The sequence below is a fragment of the Saccopteryx leptura genome, chromosome 1 (assembly GCF_036850995.1).
Source record: "Saccopteryx leptura isolate mSacLep1 chromosome 1, mSacLep1_pri_phased_curated, whole genome shotgun sequence".
NCBI lineage: Eukaryota > Metazoa > Chordata > Mammalia > Chiroptera > Emballonuridae > Saccopteryx > Saccopteryx leptura.
Window position 1 is genome coordinate 99,556,119 of NC_089503.1, and position 14,483 is coordinate 99,570,601.

Consider the following 14,483-nt stretch of genomic DNA (forward strand, 5'->3'; position numbering starts at 1 on the left):
TTGAAGACATTCAAGACAATAATTCAAAAAAGCATATGCATCTCTCTGTTCACTGCAGCATTATTTTTTTAAATTTATTAAATTTAATGCAGTGACATTGATAAATCAGGGTACATATGTTGAGAGAAAACATCTCCAGATTATTTTGACATTTGATTGTGCTGTATACCCCTCCCCCAAAGTCAAATTGTCTTCTGTCACCTTCTATCTGGTTTTCTTTGTGCCCCTCCCCTCCCCCAACCTCTCTGTCCTTCCTCGCCCCATCCCCCCACCCCCCATCCCCCAACCCCCGTTGCCATCACATTCTTGTTCATGTCTCTGAGTCTCATTTTTATGTCCCATCTATGTATGGATTCATATAGTTCTTAGTTTTTTTCTGATTTACTTATTTCACTCCGTATAATGTTATCAAGGTCCATCCATGTTATTGTAAATGATCCGATGTCATCATTTCTTATGGCTAAGTAGTATTCCATAGTGTATATGTACCAAAGCTTTTTTATCCACTCGTCCTCTGATGGACACTTGGGCTGTTTCCAGATCTTCGCTATTGTGAACAATGCACTGCAGCATTATTTACAATAACCAAGATATAGAAGCAACCTAAGTGTCCATCAATGGAAGATTGGATAAAGAAGAGGTGGTATGTATACACAATGGAATGTTGCTCAGCCATAAAAAAGAATGAAATCTTACCAGGTGTGACCACATAGATGGACCTAGAGGGATTAAATCAGACAGAGAATGACAAAAACTATGTGATTTCACTTATATGTGGACTCTAAAAGATAAAACAAATGAACAAATAAAATGGAAACACAGTCATAGTTACAGAGAACATACTGATGGTTGCCAGAGGGCAGGAGGATCAGGGTGCTGGCGAAAAAGATGAAGGAATTAAGAAGTACAAATTGGCAGTTACAAAATGTCACAGGGATGTAAAGTATAGCATAGAGAATATGGTCAATAATATTGTAATAATTATGTATGGTGTCAGATGAGTATAAGATTTATCAAGGGGATCATCCTATATATTATGTAAATGCCTAATCACTTAAAACTAATATAATATTAAATGTTAACTGCAGTTGAAAAATAAAATTTTTTAAAGAAAACTTAAGCTTTAACATCTTTGGCTATTCAGTCCTCATATAGACAAAAATTATCAAGTATGAGTTAATGTAAACCATGATTTTTAAAGAGCAATTTATACCTGAAGAGTTTATAATAGAAACAATTTTGTATTTTAATTTGTTGAAGAAGTGTTCATCATTTAGTAAAGAAATTTTTTTTTCTTTAAAATAATTTGAATGTCTTAAAAAAGTTGGATTTTAACTACTAGAAACTAAGGAGTCTCTGAAGGTTTAAACCATCTCTGTGTTTTTGAAAAATAACTCTACCAAACAAGGGTTAATAGCCTGGGGGTGGGGAGATAGAGTCAGAGTCACCAGCGGGAGGCTGGTCCCACCGAGGCCTGACCTAGAACAGAAGCAGTGAGGGGAGAGGAGTGAAGATGAATAAGTGGGTTGGGGCAGTGCCATTTATAAATCAGGGAAGACATGATGGGCCAGAAGATGAATTCAGTGTGAGCAGCTTCCATTCACCTGGGGTTATCCAGCTGGGTGTCTGGGGTGAGGACCAGGCTGGAGACTGTAGGGTCATCAGCCCTAAGTGGGTGGTCAATCCATGGTTGTGGGTAGGATTGTTCAGGAATCACGTAGAGCAGAGCGACAAAATCTTGACACAGTTACTGTTTTATTTTTTTTTAAATTTTATTTTTCTATTGCATTTGATGCTTAATACTATTTTATAGTAGTTTCGGGTATACAGCACAGTGGCCAGATAACCATACAACTTACAAAGTACCCACCTGACATCATACATAGTTACTAGGATATTATTGACTACATTCCCTATGATATACTTTATATCCCTGTGACTATTCTGTAACTACCAATTTGTACTTCTTAATTCTCTCACTTTTTTCACCCATCCCCTCAATCTCCCTCTCCTCTGGCAACCATTAGTTTATTCTCTGTATCTATAAGTCTGTTTCTATTTTGTTTGTTTATTTATGTTGTTCTTTGGATTCCATATGTACTGCTCACAAAAATTAGGGGACATTTCAAAATGAATATGAAGCGATAAAAAAAAGGATTTGATTTTTTTTATTAAACAAGAACATCAGAAAAGCAAATGACAAGTCAAAGAAAGTTGTTCAGTTATGCAAATGAGATGCAAAACCAACTTTTATTTCATTGGTGAAGATGCACTACATAAAAGCCTGAAAGTACTAGAGTATCTGCACGTTCCCTGATCCCTTAATTTTTGTGAGTAGGGTATAAAAAAATCATATCGTATTTGTCTTTCTCTGTCTGCCTTATTTCACTTGGCATAAAAGGTCAATCCATATTGTCACATGGTGAGATTTCATTTTTTATGGCTAAGTAGTATTCCATTGTATATATGTACCACACTTTTTTTTATCAACTCATCTATTTAGATTTGTAACTTTTTTTTTAGATTTTATTTATTCATTATAGAGAGGGGAGGGAGAGAGAGAGGGAGAGAGAGAGAGAGAGAGAAGGGGGGAGGAGCAGGAAGCATCAACTTCCATATGTGCCTCGACCAGGCAAGCCCAGGGTTCTGAACCGGCAACCTCAGCATTTCTAGGTTGACGCTTTATCCACTGTGCCACCACAGGTCAGGCCTATCAACTCATCTATTGATGGGCATTTGGGTCGCTTCTATATCTTGGCTATTGTAAATAATGCTGCAGTGAACGTAGGGGTGCATATATTCTTTCAAATTAGTGTTTTGGGTTTTTTTTTCTCCAGATATACACTCAGAAGTGAAATCACTGGGTCATAGGCAGTTTCATTTTAAAATTTTTGAGGAAACTCTATACTGTTTTCCACAATGACTGCAACAATTTGATTCCAACTAACAGTGCATGAGGGTTCCCTTTTCTCCACATCCTCACCAATGCTTGTTTGTTAATTCATTGATGATAGCCATTCTGACAGGCATGAGGTTTTCTCATTGTGGTTTTAATTTGCATTTCTCTGACAATTAGTGACATTGAGCATTGTTTCATGTCTGTTGGCCCTCTGTCTGTCCTCTCTGGAGAAGTAAGTGTCTATTCAGGTCCTCTGCCCATTTTTCAATTGAATTCTTTTTTTGTGTTGAATTTTATGAGTTCTTTATAAATTTTGTATACTATCTCCTTATCTGATATATCACTGGCAAATATCTTCTTCAATTCAGCAGGTTGTCTTTTAGTTTTATTGATGATTTCCTTTGCTGTGTGAAAACTTTTTAGTTTTATGTAGTCTCATTTGTTTTTATTTATTTATTTATTTATTTATTTTACAGAGACAGAGAATGAGTCAGAGAGAGGGATAGACAGGGACAGACAGACAGGAATGGAGAGAGATGAGAAGCATCAATCATTAGTTTTTCATTGCGCGTTGCAACACCTTAGTTGTTCATTGATTGCTTTCCCATATGTGCCTTGACCGCGGGCCTTCAGCAGACTGAGTAACCCCTTGCTGGAGCCAGCGACCTTGGGTTCAAACTGGTGGGCTTTTCTTCAAACCAGATGAGCCCGCACTCAAGCTGGCGACCTCGGGGTCTCGAACCCGGGTCCTCTGCATTCCAGTCCGACGCTCTATCCACTGCGCCACCGCCTGGTCAGGCTGTAGTCTCATTTGTTTATTTTGTTTATTTCCCTTGTCTGAGGAGATATATCAGAAAAAATATTGCTAGGAGAAATGTGAGTTTACTACCTATGCTTTCTTCTTTGAGTTTCTTCTATGAGTTTTATGGTTTTGAATTTTATATTTAAGTCTTTATTCCATTTTCAGTTTATTCTTGCACAAGATTTAAGAAGGTGGTCTAGTTCTACTTTTTTTTTTTAATGTATCTGATCAATTTTCCCAACACCATTTATCAAAGACTTTCTTTACCCAGCACAGATACTTAAGGGAGAAGCCAGAGGAGTGTGAGAAAGACCAGTTAGGGAGAGAGGAAGAAATAAGGATCAAAAAGTGGTTTGGAAATGAGCAAGCTCTTCTAGCCAAGGAGTTAGCAAACAGTTTTGTCTCAGGGGTTAGGGTCTTAGCATAGGTGGGGTGTGATGGGAAGAATTCCCATCTCCCCTTCTTTAGTTCTTATGATTAGACTGTTAATAAAATTGACACAAGACTAAAATATCACAGAAAAAACAATTTAATATGTATGCATGGGAGAATCTTGATATGATGATGCTAAGATTATAAAATGAGGTTCAAACAAATGACCAAACCACACACCATTTATACTTTTTAATCAAAGAAACAATAAATTATGAGGAATTGACTGGACAAAGAATGTTAGTGCTCTTTGGAGAGGAATCTAAGTAAGGCTTGGATATTCCTCGGTGAGGAATCTGAGCAAAGTTTGGGTTTGGCTAGTAAATAAGTCAAGGCGTCAGTAGGCTTGTTTGTACAAGTTTTCCACTGGATTTTCTAACTGCTGAGATAGGTTGTCTCTAGGCCCTCAGGAGCAGGGAAAGAATCAGTCATGTGGGAGATTCATCTCCTGTTTTTTGGTGTTTTTTTTGGTTTTTTTTTAGAGACAGAGAGAGGGATAGATAGGGACAGACAGACAGGAATGGAGAGATGAGAAGCATCAATCATTAGTTTTTCGTTGCGCATTGCGACACCTTAGTTGTTCATTGATTGCTTTCTCATATGTGCCTTGACCGTGGGCCTTCAGCAGACCGAGTAACCCCTTGCTCGAGCCAGAGACCTTAGGTCCAAGCTGGTGAGCTTTGCTTAAACCAGATGAGCCCGCGCTCAAGCTGGCGACCTCAGGGTCTCGAACCTGGGTCCTCCGCATCCCAGTCTGATGCTCTATCCACTGTGCCACCGCCTGGTCAGGCTCATCTCCTGTTTTTAAGGGCACAGAGAAGTCAGTTTTCTTCTTGCATGGCAGTTTCTCAAGAGCCTTTAATTCCAAATAATCAATACGTCATTGTGGAATATCTTGGGGCAGCCGGTGCTGAGCCTTGAGAGTGGGCAGAATCTGCTCTGGTTTTCACTCTGCACCACAGGATGAAATGACACTCCAAGAGCTTCTTTGGTCTATCTTGGAGGGTTACTTGCTGGAAAGGACAGGCGTCTTCATTCCAAGACTCCTGGTCTTGTCTCTTTAATTTTCCCTGCGACTGCATGTCCCATGCACTGACATAGTGAAGAGCTATTTTTGCCACAGCATAGGGGACTGGGGCAAGTGTCATCTAGATGTGGGTTTAGCTGCACAGTGTGAATTACTTAGTCTGAGAACATGCTTTAAGGCATGGAGCAGTCCTTGATGCTCCCAACACTGCGCCAAGCCCTAGGTCTCCCTGGCTCCAATTCTGGGAGTGGGGTGGAGGGAGGAGCATTTCAAAAATGGTTTCTTATCCTACTTCCACCATGGCTGTGCACCCCTGCCTCACCTCTCCCTCTCTTTGCTCTTCAGGCCTTTAAAGAAGCAGGATTCTCTTCAGTTGAGATTCAGGTCCATTTCTTAACTTTACATTAGCACTGCTATTTTTGCAGCCCCTGAGCCCTGAGTGAAGACAACTCCCCTCACTCCCTGGCAAGAGCCAGCCACTCCCCAATTCTTGCTTGCAACAGTTTGTTGGTACTTTTCAGTGGCTTCCCATTGTCCTGAGGATAAAGGTTGAATTCACACAGGAACTGACTACCAGGCTTGCCTGGTCTGGTGTCTGCTTCCTTCTCCTGCCTATCTCCTCTGCTTGAGAGTCACAGTGGTTCCTTTCATGCCATGCTCCTTCTGCCTCAGGACCTTTGCATGTATTCCTTCTGTTCCTGTGTCAGAATCATTTCTCAAGCCTGCCAGTTTCTGGCTTCTCCACCTCATCTCCTGACCCTTCAGCTTACTTCTCAAATGCTACACCCTCATTCAGGGCTTTGAACTATCTTTTAATTACACACTTATTCATGGGACTATTTAATATCTATGTCGCCTATTAGCATGTCTTTCCTTTTAGCATTGTACCCCAGAGCTTGGCCCAGGGCTCAGTGAAGAGTAGCTCCTCATGTTAGTATATCCGTTGAAAGGATGGAACAATTGGTGACCTTTTGTTTTACCCATGTCCACATATTTCACAGGGTAGGGACTAATGTGTTTCTTCTCCCATTTGAAGAGACACAACTCCCTCTAGGACAAGCTTGTGTGTGACAGCACAGCTGCGTCACCCCAAACTCTTTCAGCAATGCCCCAGGATGGACTGGGAGGAAATAACATTTGAGAGGCAAGTCATTACCTTTCCTTTTGTGAATGTAGATTCTGGTACCCCTCGGCCACCTGTGGCTGGTCAGTAGTGTCAGGCAGGGGCACCTGGGAAGTAATGTGGCCAAACACCTCGCAGTTGCCTGGCAGGAAATGGGCTTGTACTAACAGGTGGCTCAGCTGTGGATTCTGACCCTTGGCCTTTTCTTTCCCTAATAAGCTTGCAAAGCCTGGGTTTGATGTTTTCTCACTAGCAGAAACTCCAAAAAGAAACACAGAGAGTTGGCCAACAGGGAGGTCATCTGGCCGGGATTAATCTACTTGCCCAAGGACACAGGCCTAGCAAGTGGCATGGTTTGATCTCTCCCATCTACAGCAAAAAAGGGAGAAGGACATTGTAAATGTTCTCAGTTTATAGAAGAAAAGCAGGGACACAAAGATTACTCAGACTATGTAAAGTCACATATATCAGAGCTGTCCTCCTCATGGCCTCCCTGAGGGTAGCTACCCCATTGTTTCAGTAGCCATTTATGGCTTCCTTCTTGAATTTATGTATATTTCTTGCTTTGAGGCTTTGAGATCTGACTACTTATTAAAACAAATTATGTAGAGTTCGATCTGGAAGGGGCCTCAGGACTAGACCATCTCCTTCACTGCACAAATGAGAAAATGGAGGCCCAAAGCTGAGGTGTTAGAGGTAGGGCTGGGACTCTTCCTAGCAGTACCCATCCTCCCAGGGTTTGGAGTTTATAATGAAGTTGCTGGGGTCCTTCCCAGGCTTGGACATTCCAGGCACCCCTCATCCTGTTGACCCCCATCTCGGCTCAGGCTGGGCAGCCTCATGGCAGGCAGCATGTCCTCCTGGCTACCAGCTGGGTGGCCAGCCCTTGCTGTGTTTCTGTGGTTTCTGCCACTGCCTGGCCTCTTCCCTTCCTACAAACTCGCTCCTCCAGGTGACAGCCGGCTCACTGAGCACTCACTCCGGAGGCTAGTCTAAGCCTCCCAGGAGGGCACTGGTTTGTAGCTATTTTCATTTGGGAGCAAACATTCTCTGAGGCTCTAGATAAAGTCACAGGTTGAGTTGTGCAGGGCTAGAATTTAAATATTCAAATGTAGTTTCTCATCTTGAATTTGGACCATGAAGAGTGGGGACAGGGAGCACACACCTGGCAGGGCCAGGTTGAGGGGTCTTGAAAAGGGGAGGATTCTGGGCAGTAAATCTGCGGTTAGGGTTGAGCGCCCCGCTCCCAGCACCCCACGTGGCTCTAGCTGAAATGCCAACTACAACCAGAGCCGACGGGCGGGCGCGCGACACAACCCTTCGTGTGCACATGAATGGTGCACATTTGCTACACATGTCCCTGAACTGCCAAGGCTCCAGTTAACGTGGGTTGCTGTGTCTGGTGCTGGGTTATTTTATCTGATTTTTTCCCGTTCCCCTCCGTTTACTATTTCAGAGTGACACTAGCTCTGTCATTGTGTCTGTCTCGCTCCCTTCCCACCCTCACCGGAGGTAAAATCAAAAGGCGGCAGCTGGAGGCAAATCTGCGCTGGCGCCGGCCCATCCCCTCGGCGGCAGGCTCTTGTTGCTCCTCGGAGGTGGCCGCCCTTTGAGAGGGTCCCTTCCCGCTCGCGGAAGGTGGCGGGCCGGCAGCGGGCTACAGGGGTCCTCACGGGCGCGCCCCCACATCCCCGGCGGGCGACAAGGCGGCGGTCTCCCGAGCAGCCCGCGAAGCCCCGCCCACCGTCCCCACCCGCGCAGGACGCGCTACTCCCCCAGCCCAGCCCGGCCGGCCCAGCCCAGCCCAGCGCCGAGGGGAGGCGGGAAACCGCGAAAGCCTTTCGCACCGCCCTGCCCCAAGCCCGCGGCTCACAGCCTCTCCGGACTCGCCACATCCTCTGAGTCGTCTCGGAGGGGACAGCGCTGTGCAGGTAAGTGGCCTCGGAGGTGGCCAAGTTGGGTTCTTCTTCTTCCTAGAGGGAGAAGCGCGGGTGGGGCTGGGTCGCGGGCGCTGGGAGCTGCGGGGTTTGCTGGTTTCGCGGGGGCGAGCGGTCTTCCCCGGAGCCGACACTGGGGCCGCAGAACTCGGGGGGTGCAGGGAGGTGGGCGTCGGAAGGAAGGCGGCTGTGGCCGCGAGGGCGAAGCTAGTGGCTGGAAAGCGCTCGCTGCTGCCTGGAGCTTGGGGGCTTTAGCTTTTAGATGGGGAAAGGGCTGCACCACCTTTATCCAGGGGGAGTTCTCTCCTTGCTATTGGGAAGCTGTGGACACCCGAGCAGAGCTTGGGGAGGTGGCTGGATGTGAGTGTGGACACACGAGCAGTACAAAATGGGACGTGCCGGTTTGGGGAGTGGCAGGGCGTTGGGGGGTGGTAAGGGAGGGCTGGGGTTCCAGGGCAGGAGATTCAAGAGAACGTCTGCATCAGTTTTTACCTCCTTGTTTATCCTGTCCCGATGTTTTCTAGGGGGCCCAGACCCACCTTCCCCATTCCCTTCTTTCCTCCTGCCCAGCCCCTTTTTGGCAGGGCTGACCCTGGCAGAACCTCCCCCATTGTGTCTCGCGGAGCTTCCATGGAGAGTTGGAAGAGCAGCTCGCGGCTCTTGGAGCTTGCTTCTGGCTCTTACAAGTGGTGGCTGGTGGAAAAAGCACCCGAGGGGGGGAGCAGGGAGCAGCTGTGCTGGAATAATGGTGCTGCCCAGACCCCTTTGGCCACCCTCCAGACGTGGGGGCTGATGCTGCCAAGGCTTCTCCCACCCTGTGGCCTCTGTCTCCACTTCCTTTGTCTCCCTGACCAGTGCTCTCAGGCTGGGCTGGCTTTCCAGGTTTGGAAATGGATTGGTGGGCAGCTGGTTCTCCCTTAAAGGACCCTCACTCTAGGGGCCTAATGCCCTCATACTGTGTATGTGTGGATGTGTATATATGTTCCCCGCAACTTAGCCTTTTGCATGTGACCTGCCTGGTAGTTGCCATGGAAACTCCTCTTTAATTCTCTGCCTCCCTCCTTTTCCTGCCCATTCTTCAGCTTCATATCTTCCCCCTCCCCCCAACATGGCTACCTAAATACTGGTTACCCCTAGCTTCTCTGGGTAGGGCACCCTGCATAGCTAGTTCCCACCCAAACTGACACGGCCATTCACCCACTCCACTCATCCCCCCACATTACACATCACAGATCCCAAACATCCAAACACAAAAACATACACATCATACTACACCCCCCCACTCATGCATACCAGATATACCATATGTAAATCTCACCACAGCATACCAGGCACAGTGCTACCCATACACCCTGCATGCAAGCGCACGCAAGCTCGCGTGCACGCGCACACACACACACACACACACAACACACAACACACACACGCAGTATTTCTAAATAAATCTCAGCTGAGAGATAGGACATTTCCTGTCTTGGTGTGTAGGGGAAGGCTCAGGAGGCCCAGAGGGAAACATTTCCCCAGGAACCCTGAGAGGAGGATAGAGAGAGATGCACTTCAGATCCCCCTCAGGGGAGCCCCTCTCCTGGTGCTAGACCCAAGAGGCTGGTCTCTCCTCTACTGCTTTCTCCATGCCCCACCCTCACCTCCACCCCCAGAAAGCTCGAGGCTCTGCTCCAGGACTGTCCTAGGAGTCTCCTCAGCCCCAGAGTCTTCCTGCGTAACGGTGGATCAGGCAACCTGGGACCAGCAGAGGCTCTGAGCCTCCACAAAGGAAGCAGCGAAGAGGACTGTTCAAGGAGAGCCAAGGAGAACAGGGATGGGCTGGGAGAGGAGACAAAGGGAGAAAGAGGGCCTGGAAGGGGAGGGGAGCCAGAAAGAGCAGGAAGGAGAGGAGCCAGGGGAGTTCACAAAGTGCAAGAAGGCAACCTCCTGTGTGGGGGCCAGTTCCCCCTCTTTCCCCAGGCCCTTTTTCCTGTTTGGCTCCTCCAGCCACAGCTAAGAGAGGAAGCAAGTTTTTAAAGGGCTCCAGGATTGCAGGGCTTTTCAAAGACCTGTGGATTCTGTGATGATCAGGTGGGAGCGCTGAAGGCCAGAGTTTTTTTCCTGGCCTCCTTGAGATCTTTGGTCTGACTGAGGGCCCATTCAATTCAGTCATTCAGTGAACTGGTTTAAGTACCTATTATGTATTTGTTGCTGCAGACATGAAGGTGAGGAGTAAGACACAGTCCCTGACCTTAGAATCCTACATTTTTAAGATCCAGAAAGGGCCTTGAGGAAACATCCAGTCAGGACATCGTGTATATGGGGAAACTGAGGCTCAGATGGGAAATTGAGGCTCACACACCCACTAGTGCAGGGGTCGGGAACCTTTTTGGCTGAGAGAGCCATGAACGCCACATACTTTAAAATGTAATTCCGTGTGAGCCATACAACGACCTGAGTACATTACGCATTATCCAATTAAAATTTGGTATTGTCCCGGAGGACAGCTGTGATTGGCTCCAGCCACCCACAACCATGAACATGAGTGGTAGGAAATGAATGGATTGTAATACATGAGAATGTTTTATATTTTTAACGTTATTATTTTTTTAGTAAAGATTTGTCTGTGAGCCAGATGCAGCCATCAAAAGAGCCACATCTGGCTCGCGAGCCATAGGTTCCCGATCTCTGCACTAGTGACTGGGGCCTTCTGACTCTTCCACCAGGATTTGTGACCTCACATTCTTTGTCTCACATCTCTTGCCTTCCTTTCTCACAACAATCCTCTGGGGACTGGTATGTCCCTTCTAAATTGTGGGTTCCCTAGTGGGTGGGGACCCTGCTTTATTATTTTTTCTTGGAGGGTGTGGCAAAAAGGAATGGTTCCCTAGATCCTGGAAACTCCCATAGCCTTAGGTGAGCCAGACCATCTACATCGCTCATAAATCAGAGCACACACTCACCTACCAGACCTGGAGCCCTGTTGGATTTAGGTGGCTGCCATCTGGATGGCAGGCAGACTGTGCCAGTGAGCCCCCAGGACTCACTGTCTAACAAATCACCCACCTGCGTCTGCCCGAGTGCCCTGGAGGATATAAAATAGTCATGACAGCCCCAGCCCCAGGAGGCAGAGCCTATAGCATAAAGGCTATGAGCGTGGAGGCAACCACCCAGCCTTTGCCCCGAGGGTAACTGCATTTATTTCACAGATATTCTTTTGGATGCAAACTGGGCCTTTGCCAGAAATTGCTTAGAAGGATCTTAAGCAATTGAAAGCCTTCAAGACTTTAGACCTCAATTTCTGCATCTGTTTCCTCGACTATCCATACTGCCATGGTTTTTTTCCCGGAGGGGATTTAGATTCCATGATTAAAAAGCATTTTTTCCTCTAAATTTTTGTAAGATTATGCAGTCTGAAAGAGATCCCTTTTCTCTTTAGTTTTCTAATTATAATCATTATTTTGTAAAACAGGGTTGCAGCTGAGCAGGAAAGGGGTTGGTCTCTGTTGACTCCGGAGGAAGCCTCCCTTTACACCCAAGTGCCCAGGAAACTGACACCAAGTATTCTGCTCTTGGGCTGCAGGACCGGCTCCTCCTGGACACTGGTCCACGTGGTCTGTTCCACCAGGATGAAGGCTGAGACTCAGTCGAGTCTTGAAAGAAGCCTCCTCTGGGGAGGATGGGACACAGGCCCATCCTTTGGTGGGTCTGTGAAATCCTCCGAAGGGAGAACCTTTGGCCAGCTCGAGAGTGGGACAGGAGGTGCTGGTCAGTTCTCTCTGCCCCTGATGAGAAGCAGTATCTCTCCAGCGCAGACAAAAGCTTGGGGCCATTTTGGCAGCATCTTTGCTTTGGAATAGGAGGGTGCAGGGGAAAACTTGACCTGGGAAAGTATGAAATTGGCTTGGAGTTCATTAGAAAGATAGGCAAAGGGGCACGAGGCCCAGGGATGTGGCTGCCCCAGCTCAGAAGATCTGGTCGGGGTGGAGGGGGCAGGGATGAGAGAGGGTCCAGCTGGAATGACTGACCCTCACGCAGCAGAGGGGCAAAGCCAGGCCTCAGAAGAGACCTGAGGCCAAGATCTTAAATTCATTCATAGGCCATTTTAACAAATGTTGAGTCCCTCTGGTATGCCAGTTCTGTGAGCCCAAAAGAACTGTGAGATGATGGTTTCTCACTCACCAGAGCCCTCCTGCTCAAATAGACCAGTTACTGAAATTTGTCCAGTCCCTTCCTCCTTCCCCCTGCTTACCTGACCCCACTTCCCACGAGGAAGGCTCTGCAACCTTCTTCATCAACAGCAAGGTCCCCCACCCTCACTCAGTGCACACTCACACTTGCACACACATACATAATCTAGCAGACTGAACACACAGATGGGCGCATGCTCACAGGTTCTCACACACCCTCATACCTCACCTAGCCGTAGTTTTTCAGCCCGACCATTGTGATGGACTGTTCCCATCTACTTGCTCGATCCCAATCCATCTTCCCACCCATGGGCTGGTTGGGTCCCTGGGCTGGCTGGGTCCCGTTGTGTCAGATCTCTGTGGCTCTCCGTTGCTTATTCACTAGGACAGGTGCCTGGCTCGGGCACTCTTGGCCCTCTGTGACCTGGCTATAGCTACACACTAGGCACCTTCTCTGGTGTCATCCAGTCTGCATGTCCTCCCCTCTGCCTGTGCTCAGGCCCCATCTGGAATGAGCTCTCTCCCTCCAGCCTGCTGACTGGGTGGTGGTGGCCTTTGGTGATGTACACACTTGGGCTCTGATCTGGGTAATTACAAAACTTGCTAGTTTTCTTAACTTTTCTAAGACTGTTTCTTATCTGTCAAATAAGCATGAGCATTGAGCAGGGGGGAGCATTATAGAATGCTTTGCAAGCTGCCTAGCATGTGGCAAACACTCAGTAGATATTAGCTGCTATGATGATAATGATAGCAATGACATTGTTATTAGAATGACATTCTGTTGTGGTTATAATATCCTTTGAGATGCCTCTCAACTGCTCATTCTTTCAAATAGCTTTTCCTAATTCCTGGGAAACAGACATGCTTTTCTGTTCTCTGGGCCCCTGAAAGCTCTATGGCCCACAGTGCTTTCATTTTATGTTGCTTATGTCCACGTCTCCTCACCCCTTCTCCCTCCCCACTCACCTCTTCAACAGCAAAGTCAGCTCATCCCCTACTCCCTAGACAGTGCCTGGCTTGGTGTTCGCACATGGAGAAAGCCCAGTGAGCATGTGTGAGTTGAACATAAGTGGGGAAAAGTCCTTGCTCACCAGTAGATATTGAAAACCCACTTGTCCTTCAGCGCTGTCTTCCGCATGTCACTCTTACCCAGGTTCATACTACACATTTTAAGGTGTAGATTTCTTTGTTCCCATGCCCAGTTCTTTCAGTAGAGTCTAAAACTAAGAATTGACTCCAGCCTAGGTCTGGGATGCTTAAAAGGCTGAAGTCAATGGAGGGAACTGATTCATCACGGCATTCTGGATTGGGATTTGACTGTGACCTGGCTGTGAGCAGAGTGAGGACGTGGGGGATGAGGGCATTGTGACAGTTCTAACATTCCTTAGATCAGGGGTCCCCAAACTACAGCCCGCGGGCCACATGCGGCCCCCTGAGGCCATTTATCCGGCCCCCGCCGCACTTCTGGAAGGGTACCTCTTTCATTGGTGGTCAGTGAGAGGAGCATAGTTCCCATTGAAATACTGGTCAGTTTGTTGATTTAAATTTACTTGTTCTTTATTTTAAATATTGTATTTGTTCCCGTTTTGTTTTTTTACTTTAAAATAAGATATGTGCAGTGTGCATAGGAATTTGTTCATAGTTTTTTTTATAGTCCGGCCCTCCAACGGTCTGAGGGACAGTGAACTGGCCCCCTGTGTAAAAAGTTTGGGGACCCCTGCCTTAGATATTTGATCCAAATCCTTAGGTTGTTCTGAGCTTAGATTGCATTATGATTTAAAGGGATAATGATGCTGAAGCACCTGTTCAGTCAGTCACCATTTACTGTATTGAGCAGCTACTATGCTAAGTCCTAGAGATTCTGACTTGCCTAGAATGTGTCTCTGCCTCCTAGGAAATCATGGTCTGATGGGGGAGACAGACACACAAACTCGTGATGCAGTACATGTAAAGTGGTGTGGGCCTTGGCTGTGTGGGAATAGGGGAAATAATGGCATGTGTCAGGAGGGAGGGGACAGTGTGTCTTCCGAAGTATAGATAGAATAGGTCGGGCAAACCCTCCCACCACCCAGGGGGAGGACAGATTTC

At 47.0% G+C, this 14,483-nt stretch overlaps 1 protein-coding gene across 2 annotated transcripts in view; it reads left to right on the top strand.

Annotated features, from left to right (window-relative positions):
- Positions 1 to 8,089: 8,089 nt before the first annotated feature.
- FXYD6 (FXYD domain containing ion transport regulator 6) overlaps positions 8,090 to 14,483 on the top strand; it is a 44,136-nt gene continuing 37,742 nt past the window's right edge. For both annotated transcript variants that reach the window (XM_066372511.1, XM_066372513.1), the window contains exon 1: positions 8,090 to 8,214. The gene's annotated coding sequence lies outside the window, so the exon portion shown is untranslated. The remainder of the gene's footprint in view (positions 8,215 to 14,483) is intronic.